Below are 10,231 nucleotides of genomic sequence, written 5' to 3' on the forward strand. Positions count from 1 at the left end.
TAGAGTACATTTTGCCTAATCGACATAAGCTGCAAGGCTAATTCATGGTTTTAGTTTTTGATTACAGTTCAGTGCGAGCAAACATATAGAAGATTGTGTGCAACCACATATTAACGCTCATTAATATGCTGTAAAGTAGATGCAATCAGAATGAAAATACAGGAATGCATGTGAATTTTGGTTTTTGCAGAAGCAATAAGGTAAGCGGTAACGGTAAGCGAATATGTGAGAAATTAAGCATAATTACGTCTTTACAGCCATCTGTTTGAAAATAACTTGGCAATCATAAGTTATATATGTTTATAGGCCTAGTAAGCTCAAAGGATGATTCCACTTTCTCAGTGATGTCATCACATTTGCCGGTCCATCTCTATTTTAACAGTAACCTCAGTTGATTATTAAATGTCATTTGAGTAGATCATCTTATCTTATCAGGAGTAGGGAAAATAGCCTTCCTAAACCCTCCTTTAAAAACGACTGTTTCCAACCTTTTTTGAAATCTCCCATTCAGAAGAGAAGCTTATACTAGAGAGTTGCTTCAAATAAACCATTAGATAAACGATTAATAGGAAAATATGTTGGTGAATTTTAAACTCTATATCCATTGCAGTGCACCTGAAGATTTAACTGTTGAAATTGCATAATTAATATTCTCCATGGTTCACAAAGGTCAGTTGATCAAATTAAAGAAGGGATTTATCAACAAAGTTGTTTCCACATACCCATTAACCTCAAATTGAAAATATTTTTTTCAAATTTATCAATAATTTATGTTGGTATCCATAACCCTTTCTTCTATAGCTACCAAATCATTTTGCAACGTTTTTTCTTTGCAAAACAACCAAAAATAATTTTCATGTCCACAAAATACGCTCTTGAGGTATTAAATGACAGAGAAACGTTTTTACATGTATATTCCTAAGGCGTTGTCTGGACTTGTGAAGCAAAACAAGATCACGGTCTCACGAGTAAAATTTGAAATTTTCGTCGCTTGATGCTTTCCAGATACAACATTGCATCTCTTTCGCATAATGCTTGGTATTATCTCTTCCACATGGCCTAACACAGCTCTATTGGCTAGCTAGTTACCCTGCAATCGTCTTGCCCGACCGACTCTGGCCTTACAAACTTAAACACATGCTATTTAAAAATATTGTAACAAATTTTTAAACAGGAATTGAATAAGCTGCATTAGCTAAGACAATCAATTTAGTAACCTGTGTGACCCAGCTAAGCATAGTGAGCTTTTCCATCTTACATGATTCTCTATCATATACTTTGATCAATTTTTCCAGTTAAGCAGTGGCGTAGCAAGGGGGGGGGTGCATGAGGAAGCGGATGCCCTTCTAATGACAAAAAGATATATTTGAGAAAGGGCGTTTTCTGGCATTTTAAAGGGTGTGGTCTCCCATTTTTCTCTCGTTCAGCCAGCCCCTCCTGATCGTGATACACCGGCTATGCTACTACAATTTAAAAATTTTTGGACTCAACTTAAATGGCCACTTTAATCTTTCTTTTGGAGAAGGAGGTCAAGGGGTGGTGGGTGTTAGTAGTCATCTCTCTAATGAAGAAACAAACATGCTCGTTATCCATCCTCCAAATTTGACAAAAATAGCGTTTATGGGCAAGCAGAAACATAATTCGAACAATGCGCAAAATTACCTGGCCTAAATTGTCAGAATTGATAAGTTCTTCTCGTTATTAGTTCCCTAAAGATTGTTCATGTAACGTTAAATGCAATAAGTTCCAATTCTTTTAATTAATTGTCTGTTTTCTCATGCGTATATGCAATTAGATGTGCATGCAGACGGTACACAGTGTTGTAAAAAATGTAGAGTAGGGTGGAATGGAAAGAATTCCATGACATGGAACGCAAATGACAAGTACGCTAATTTTACAATCTACGAAAAGTTAACAATTTACAATCTTCTCTCCGAAATTCTGCGTCAACTTCTACAATCTACAAGCTGATTAAAGTTTTGACTAAGCCCTAACTCGTCACTTATTAAATATTTGTTGAAAAAATCTTTAAAAGATATTTTTAAGTGGAAACTTTTTATTTGTCACATAACTCAAAGTGAGACATTACTGATTTTCGCGATTTCGAAGAGTTTTTGGTGTTGCGAAGCACCCAAAAGACAAGTCAGTACAAGTACAGATAGTCTAATTAAAGGGAAAATTGCATTTTACCTTTTTTTTTAATTTTTTTCATTAAATTCTTATTTCAACAAGATATTTCATCAGAAACCTAAGCACAAGTTATGCCAAGTTAAAAAAAACTAAGAATAAAAGACAGAAATTTAAACAATTATTTGATAATATGAGTGAATTGAATTTGACATCTGATCTTCTTGGGAGTCGTGTTTTAATTCGTGTTTCCTGAGCTTTCAAATGAGCTTCTAATTTTCGTTTGAATTGATAGAGCGAGGGAATCTCTCTTAGTTCTATGGCTATTTCGTTCCAAGCTTTAAAGGGCATCTGTCGTGAACATGATTGGCTAATGCAATACAATTATCTCTTTTGTTTAGTACAAAGCATGGAATCGAGGGTGAATTTTTACGGCAGTAAAAATTATTTAAGAAGAAATAAAAGTCACCAAACAATGGAATTCCATTCCAAATGCTTTTGTTTTATTAGCTAACTGCTAATGCGACATATGCCCGGAGAGGTGGATCCCTTTTTTTTGTACACTCGACTTAAATTTAGGGATGTCGAGATTTCTATTGTTTTTTGTGCTATAACTAAAAATTTCAATCCTCTGATTATACTTGTTCCAGAGGCTCTCAGGACACTGCTTATTAACTATTTTGTGTGTCATGATAGATCTATCAAAAGAGATGATCTGATCAACGCTTAGCCAACGTTGTAACAATAATCACTGTTAGCCGGTCTGTTGCAGAGTTATCGATGCCAAAAAACAGAGTTATATATGCTTTAGTGTACAAAATAGAAAGTTAGAACAAGATGCTAATCTGAGTGTCATGCCTAATGCAGACATAAAACAATATTTAGATACATGCAACTGCAGGATAGCTTAGACTTAGCAAAAGGAAAAATTGGGAAGTGATATATAAGACACTGGATGTAATCAAGAAGAATGTCATAAAAATGCATTGTTTTAATTGCTGTATTGGAATAGATCTTCAATCAAGAGAGAAACATTTTCCAAACCCTGGCCAAAGAATTCTTGCCAGTATAGAACATTATTGACTAATGAATCCTTTTTAAACCTAAAACTGAATAGTTGCGAACTGTTGGAACTCTTGACCAAATTAAAACACATTTACTTCATGCTCAGAGATTTCCTCACACTTTTCGGAAATGGATCACGTCTGTAGCTAAGCAACAGTAACATGGATAATAAAAAACTGTATTACGGTAAACAGATAGAAGGCTCTTCATGACTGAATACCGAACTGTCTATTATATTTGGCTACGTCATATGGAAATTCGTGTTTAAGAAGAATTTTCATATAGAACCTAAGGTCCTTTTCAAAAATTTATTGTGTGATGTAAATAGTTAGCTCTTGTTAGGTGGAGGAATTTTATTCCGGCATACCACATGATGGTACCAGGAGCACAAATTAAAGTAAAGTTATTAGACAACTGCATATTGACTAATGACCACTGCACATTTGAAAGGTAAGTCAAATTGCTTAACGATACCATGTTTATATAAAAGTTATATTGGTATTTATGTTAAAGCTTTTCGCTTTCTGTAAGATAAATTTTCCAAAGTGATGGCACCAACAATCCATGTATTCAGAGCAAAATATCATGAACAAACATTCTGATATTGAAAGGAAGTCGGTAATGACTAGATGCCGAAAAGAGTTTAATAAAGCATAGCACTTGGAAAGCCTCTCGTTTTCATATACGATTAGTTGAAAATAACCAAGCATTTATTCAAAATTAATTCAGAAATATTCCACTCAATTCGTTTCATCCGGCTGAATTTGTACCTCTGTTAGAATCATTTCTCTAGTGTGTTGAATGTGATGGTAAAGAAGAATTTTTCCAATTAGTAATTGCTCTACAATAATCATTCAAAAATTTTTAACAATGCCACAGTTACTTATGAACGGCTTAAGCACTGATCAGTTTGAGAAAACTTTGAGAGCAAAGGCTTGTCTCGAAGAATCTCAGGTCTTTTTCAATTAGATCATCAACATAAATTTGCATGAGTATTCTCTCCTGGCAAGCCACCAAAATCTCATGTTTGTTTTTTTGATCGCTCATGAAACATTTTGTTGCAATTTCTCTGTCTGTTTGTTTATTTGTTGCAAAAGCTTTTTATTGGTAAACTTTAAAGGTTTTCAAATTTTCTAATCTTCAAATCAAGACATCAAAATAAAGATTTATCGCGAAAGCAGCTTTGACATAATCTGGGAAAAAAACGGTAAATTAATTCTATCGACCTAAAAACTCGTGAAGTTCGATGGGAATTACGCTATTCAAATAAAAAGTGTTTTGTTTGAACAAAAATTTTGAAAATCTCTTACTTTCTGTAAACTTTTTCAGTTTATAAAAGATATAAGTTACAAAGGAAAGAAATTAGAGTATATGTACTCATACTCGCAATGCAGAAACAGAGCAGCATGCCATTCGCCAATAACATTTCTTGTTTACAAGCAAACCAAAGTCTTCAAAAATCTGGCAAAATGATCGCTACGAGTCAACAACAGGTGTGCAAAAAAGTTATAAATATTCTTACTTTCTAGCCAAAAAATAGATATTGTCCCTCATTGTATGATTCCAGTGCAAGTGTTGGAAAATATGTCGAAGCATGATTGATCACAAAGAGGTGAGGACTTTCTTTCAATACCTATGCATGCATAAGCTTTCATTCACAAGAAGAGACCGCAAAAAGAGAATTAACGTGGAAGGATAGGCAGCTTAGGTAAGATTTGAAGCAGCGTAGATTTTCCGTCTTCATAGCTCAGAACTTGTTAATCCTAGTTGCAATTTATTTAGCGCAAAAAACAATACAGAATTTATATGATGTTAAACTATTGAAACTATCTTGAAAATAGAGAGTACTCACCGAATCTAATGTAAGCCAAAGATTGAATGTAAATGTGTTCGAACTCCAATTCAGAAAATAAGAAGCACTTGCAACGAGTCTTGAAAATATGTATGATTGGCAGTTTAATCCAACATCATTTTGGTTCCTTCTCTAAATGCATAAGGCCTAAAAGGAGTGATGTGTATTATAACTAATAGGATTTTAACCTGGCCAGAGACGTGACCATATGCTACTTACACTTTGGTTATGCCTTTGATCACAACTGAATTCATTAATAGTAATGGAGAAAAACAAAGGCCCAACAAGCGGGAGAGTAACCCTCGCACAACAGCCAGATGTTCTCAAGGATCGCACATAATCACGGGGGAGTGTTAGAGCAGAGGTAAAAAGGCTTATCTAGGCAAATATCCTTAATGCACGAGATGCTGGTACAAAATTAGCCAAGAAGGACACAAGGTTTCCAAAGCGACAACAGCAAGACCGAAGAGATACATCATTTCTGGAACAGCATGCTTCGAAAAGAAATTTAATATCATTGCTAAATAGTACCTTGATGTGTCTTTAGGCAAATTGAACGAAATATCAATTAGCAACTAAATTTCATTTTCAGCTTTTATTGAATATGGCATCAGTCTTATTTAGCGATCAAAAAAATGCAAATTGAGCGAACATTGCATAACAACAACAGGCCAATCGTCATGACAACGTTTTACGACAATGGCAACTAATTTGTCGGCAAAAACATTATCAGTTTCTCGATTGAAGTTTAATCCTGGATAGCAGTTTTAGAATAAAAATTGTAAAACAGGCAAATGTGGTAAACCACACAGGAAAAAGTAAATTTGATGAAACATTAAAAGCAATCTGGATTTTTCTTTGAAAAATCTATACTATAGGGCATAAGTAAAATTTGTTTCTTCTAAAAACAAAAGCAATGAAAATTTCTCTGATAATGTAGACTTTATCTCGTTGCAATAGGATTGAAGAAGCTATTCAAATTAATCTATGTATGCGCAAAAAATTTTCTTTTCTGAATAAGAAGAAATAGAACATGCTAAATTGTACAACCAAGTAATTATGGTGATTTTAAAAATGTTGCACAGCGCAGGATACTTCTCTTAGAAATAAAAAAGGTATGAAAGAAATCAAACCAAAAATGATATTGTAAATAGAGCTATTTGTTTCATAAACACAGCTAAAACGATGGAAATTCAAAAACTTTGTCTCTCTCTTACAGCGAGATAATAGCCTTTGAGTTTCATCTTTCATTTTAGTTGTATTGAGAGAATTTGAGAATAGTAACAGAACATCTTGCGAAAAAGAAGTAAAAAATATCTGTTTATTTTTGAAATACAGTCTCTTTTTTGCAATGCGTTTTTTATTTGACTGTGTCGACGCAACGTAATCTGACCAAGAAACAAATCAGAGCAAGTTTGAACGACAATATGGCTGATAAGCTAATCTGTACAGCAGGGGGTTTACACTAACTTAATGGCTTCGAAAGTTTAATTGTCCTTTTGAGAAAGAGGACACAACAAGCTGGTATTTTCTAAAGTATTAAATTATTATATGATAGCCTTTCCAATGCAACAAATCGCCATCACCAGGTTTGGTTTTGGGGTAACCTCCTTCCCTTTTAATTTGATTATGAATGCATCTTTGTAACAACGCATGCAGACAAACGAAACAAAGTAACGTGCATTATGAAATCAAAATCTGCCAATTGGTTAAGTTTCAAAAGACGTATTTTTTCAAGAAAGGTATTTCCTCGAGAATTGTATCTATTTCATCAATCAAGGGTATGCAAGAGCTGGAGACAATCATTACATTCCCGACTTTCTTGTACTCTGTTATGGCATCTCAATATGGGACAAAGAGTTTGCTATGAGTGTTTGTGGAAAAAAATTGAATGGCCTAAAAACAATGGATTCATGTTGTGGGACTTTTGTGGATCGAATATTTCTTATCGATTTGGCCATATTAAGGTGCAAAACGTTTCGTGAGAAACAGCCAACAAATATTGAACATCACTAAAATATCATTCTTCACCATTTTGCGAGATCTTGTTATCACCAAAAAACTCTGATGAGGGTCTAACTCAATCACCTCCTGGTCTTTGCATTCTCGTAAGCTTGAAACAAATGAATCTTCAACACCCACACAAATTGTCGCTGATTTACTGTCCTACTGTTACGTTTCGTAGCATTTCTGAACTAAACACGTATGTCCATAGTCTCACGTTCATCAAAAAAGACTTAATGGCAAGAAATATTCAGCATTTTTAGAAAATACAAAAATGTATGTATTTTAGCATAAATTGTTTGTTTTTATATGAACAGAAAACCTTCCCTTTAAAATTGCTGCTTGAAAATTGTAACCATTAAACGCAAGCACCTTCTCTCGTCATTTAAATATTAAAAAGTTAAATATACTATAAAGGTGACATTAAAATACAACACAATTAGGTTATTGAACGATATTAAAACTCTAAATGTAATTATGATAACATTTTGTATATCAATATTGTAAATATTCTATAGTGTTTAAAAGGCTAACACTTAAAATTTGTAAACTCTGTGAACTTATTTAATCAACATCTCTAGCATCAGCAATTAGAGGGCTTTTCGTTAGCTAGATTTCGAGTGCTATGCTACAATATACGATCAAACTTTTACAAGTACGATATCCTTCAGAATTAAGCTATTGAAAACCGTTTACCTTCTCGCATGCTCCTGTCATTCAATCAAGCCCTGACACTTAAAAATGAGTAGGTATTTGTTGTACTCTGTGTTTTTACCCGCCGGTCAATGCCCTGCATAAAACAGGAAGATATGAGCTCACCTCATGTCAAGCAAAGAATTAATTTCACGGCAAGAGCCATGTAACACGCAAGGAATATTCTTTGAGCGGTTTTCACCCATTGGCAAAGATGTAAACAGTTTCCCAAACTCTTCATCGGATAATACTCTTCTTCACAGGAACGAATCCAACTACATTCGAGAATCATCGTATTAGCCTAAAAAACAAAGCATAAAGGTCACACAACTAAGAATTAATACCTCTCTTTATCTTCTTAAAAACCTTTAATTAGAGTAAAGATTGGATGCACAAGGCGTAAAAGTTACCTCAAAATCCCAGCCTAGAATATGTACTCTTATACATAATTAAATGCAGCTTTCTGGAGTTTCTCATACTAAACAAATGACTTGGATTGGGTGAGATTCCAGCTACTATTATGGACGCCTTTATAAACGCAAAAATATTGTCACACTTGCAGCTTTCTGTAACGTAAATATAGTTTCAATGATTCATGTTGTGATGTTAGTGATAAGGCCGAGAGAATTTCCTAAAGCAATACCAGGAGATTGCAATACAAGACGGTTTCCAGGGACATGGAGTATGGTGTCCTATGTAACGTTTGAGATTATGTCTTCTGTTACCCTGAATTTCTGGGTCCTATTTTTCCTGTTTCGAAAGACTTCTGGATGCTTAACTAATGAAACATGATGATGCCAGCTAGTTAAATGCGCAGAAAGGATACCAGCTAGAGATTAAACGATAGTTTAAATTATAATAAAATCTCCATTAGAAGGATGCCTCCCAATGACAGAAATCAATTCTATAGCAAATCTTTTCGTTTGGTCAAAGTTTTGTGAACGTGCCCTAAGATAGAGACGATATCCTAAAAGACAGTACCACTGTCATGCCTTTGAGCATCCGCTACATGAAGTCTTCATTGTAGTACTTATGTGCAGGGGCATAATGTGCCGGGGTGTGGGGCGAGGGTTTGACACCCCCAACTTCCAGAGAACTCGTCGGTAGATTTATATTTTCAACAAAGTGATTTTATGCCAAATGTAGCAAAAGGATTTCTGTCGGTAAAATATGTTTTTGCATCTCTCACCACAACCCCCCAGCGAGAAAGATCACACTACGCCACTGTCTATGTGACATGAGAAACTGAAAGAAAGCTGATCCTTAATTTCGTAATCAGAAATCTGATCAATCTTTCACTAAAACGTTATGAAAAAGTTGGAAAATTGGCTGCTAAATAATGCTTTACAGATGAAATAGAAGAACTTTTAATGAAATAGAAGGAAGACGCCTTTTTTCATGCAACAGACTCCTGGCCGGCCAATTGTTAAAGTTTACCTTGCCAAATTTCTTTGATAAAGGCTGTGTGAGACTCGCGTTACACCTGCTAATCTTTGTTTTCAAAACAAGGCCTTTTCCGCATTCAATTATATATAATATTCATTTCTATCAACTACTGTTAGATAATCAAATAAGTTGCATATTAAATAACAATGTTTAGTACTCAGATGGCTTGAGATCGCATGTCATCTCAAAAGAGTTTGGGCAATTAACTAAAAGCGCGGGATTATATTTATTTATTACGCGGGATTACACGCATACTTTTATACCTACTCTATTCTTTATTGCATATGAGATTCTCAGAGTACCGTACCAACAACAGGATGTTTTCAAAGCCAGAATGAACGACAAAGGAAATTTATGTACATGTAGGATAGATGACATAACATTAATAATGTCCTTGTTAAGCATTAAGCTGTTTTAAATAGATGGGTTTTAGGGACATGGTTTGTATGCATAATGATGCAGTTGTCGCTAGAAAGCTTTTAAAATGAGATCATAGTCAAAGAAACCTGCAGAGAACAAGTGGTAATTAAGAGATTATATTACGCTACCAAAACAGCACAGCTGCATACTACAGACCATCGTATATGCCTGCTGTATATATATAAACAAAGATTAAGGGACATGAAACGTAATGAAACCACATTCCTTGGTTCTCTCATCTCAGTTGATAACTTGTCTGCTTAATTTGAACCTAGTACCGGCCGAAAAACACGAAAACAACCAATTGTAACCTCCCCTTTAGAGTATTGCAGATAAACGTACAGCTTGTTAAACGAAATAAACTCAGAGAAAATAAAAGAAAAAGGAATGCAAACATTTCTTACAAGAATTTAGCTGGTTAAAATATCGAGGCTCCAAAATGCTAAAAGTTAGAAACAAATTGAGAAAAATAGCCCGACTCAAAACAATTATCTGAATTTTCACACAATTATTGAACTTTAGTGTTATTTAAAGCAGTAATACCTCCCCCCTTGCTTAAAATATTCAAACATTCAAAGACCCTTCAAAACTCGAGGAAGATCCAAATAATATCAAGTTAACAAC

At 34.4% G+C, this 10,231-nt stretch overlaps 1 protein-coding gene across 5 annotated transcripts in view; it reads right to left on the reverse strand.

Annotated features, from left to right (window-relative positions):
* LOC135692188 (glutamate receptor 3) overlaps nt 1–8,024 on the reverse strand; it is a 36,426-nt gene extending 28,402 nt beyond the window's left edge. For 2 of the 5 annotated variants that reach the window (XM_089112231.1, XM_089112232.1), the window contains exon 1: nt 5,045–5,547. The gene's annotated coding sequence lies outside the window, so the exon portion shown is untranslated. Of the gene's footprint in view, nt 1–5,044; nt 5,548–7,744; nt 7,760–7,867 lie in introns of those variants that run through there. The other 3 variants (XM_089112229.1, XM_089112230.1, XM_089112233.1) reach the window with 3 other exon arrangements.
* Nucleotides 8,025–10,231: the final 2,207 nt, after the last annotated feature.

This window comes from Rhopilema esculentum, chromosome 13 (genome assembly GCF_057945365.1).
Source record: "Rhopilema esculentum isolate cy_ngs chromosome 13, ASM5794536v1, whole genome shotgun sequence".
Classification (NCBI taxonomy): domain Eukaryota; kingdom Metazoa; phylum Cnidaria; class Scyphozoa; order Rhizostomeae; family Rhizostomatidae; genus Rhopilema; species Rhopilema esculentum.